This window comes from Fukomys damarensis, unplaced genomic scaffold (genome assembly GCF_012274545.1).
Source record: "Fukomys damarensis isolate Sample0158 unplaced genomic scaffold, DMR_v1.0_HiC HiC_scaffold_15, whole genome shotgun sequence".
Classification (NCBI taxonomy): Eukaryota; Metazoa; Chordata; class Mammalia; order Rodentia; family Bathyergidae; genus Fukomys; species Fukomys damarensis.
Window position 1 is genome coordinate 5,578,410 of NW_022900927.1, and position 1,207 is coordinate 5,579,616.

Consider the following 1,207-nt stretch of genomic DNA (forward strand, 5'->3'; position numbering starts at 1 on the left):
ATTATTATTTTATTATTATTTGTTATTGTTGTTTTGGGGATCAACCTCAGGACCTTGCTCTTGTGAGGCAGGTGGTGGTACCACTGAGCTAAATCCCTGACCCTTACTTGTCATTTTTAAATGTCTGCCTACCTTGTTCCTATAATTTTACAGCTACCAACATCTATATTTTCTGCTTTCTTCCTTGGGGTTTTCTTGTTTAAGTCTAGAAATCATGCCTTTTTCCTGGACTGAGAATCAATTGTAGTGTTTAACAGTGTAGATCTCTGGGCCCCCTATCTCATGAGCCAGATTCGGTAGGTCTGGTTGCCCAGAAAGTTTCATTTGTAAACCTCTATTTATATCATTCTAGTATCAGTGGATCATGTAGCATATCTTGAAAAACACACTCATACAGTTCAAATAAAAAATTAAAATTTTACTTTGCTAGTAGGAGTTGAGCCTCTTGTCACATGCATGATAAACATATGCTCTACCATTAGTTTATTTTGGAGGAGGGGGATAGGTTGCAGTTACATTGCCCAAGCTGGCCCTGAACTCATGGACTCAGATGATCCTCCTATCCCAGCCCCGTAAGTATTTGGAACTATAGCTGCTCACCATTGTGTCCAGCTTTTTCCATTTTTAAGACCTTCAAAGGTTATCTGATAGAGGCAAAATTTCAGAATCTTTTAATTGGGTTTAATGATCTTTCCTTTCCTCTACTATTTACTGGTCCAACATCAATGACAAGAGGACGAATGGGAACTCATAGAGCAGTGGCCTAATTGGCCTCCTGGGATCCAGGCATGAGTGGTTTGGGCTCCTGCCCTTCTCTAGCCGACCTTCACTTTTCCAAAGCAGAGCTCTCTTTATGCAATGGAGGACGCCTCTCATCCTGTCCTTGCCTACTCTATAGACTAGGTTTAAGAGTTTTATTTTTTCTTTTCTGAGATTTCATTTGAGGCATGTTATAAGATCTTACCCTGGCCGGGCATGGTGGCACACCACATTCTTTTTGGTACTCATCCACTCATTTTTTAAAACTATTATTTATGGAATCTTAGTAGGTTTTGGGTCCTGTATTAGGCATATAATTTTGATCTCTATCCAATTACAATGGAAAAATTGAAGTTACCTGTTTTTTTAGACCCACTTTCAGTTCCACAGTCTCCATCTGTTTACTACAGTGGTTTCCAGTTCATTTGAGACTCCTTTAAGGAAGGGG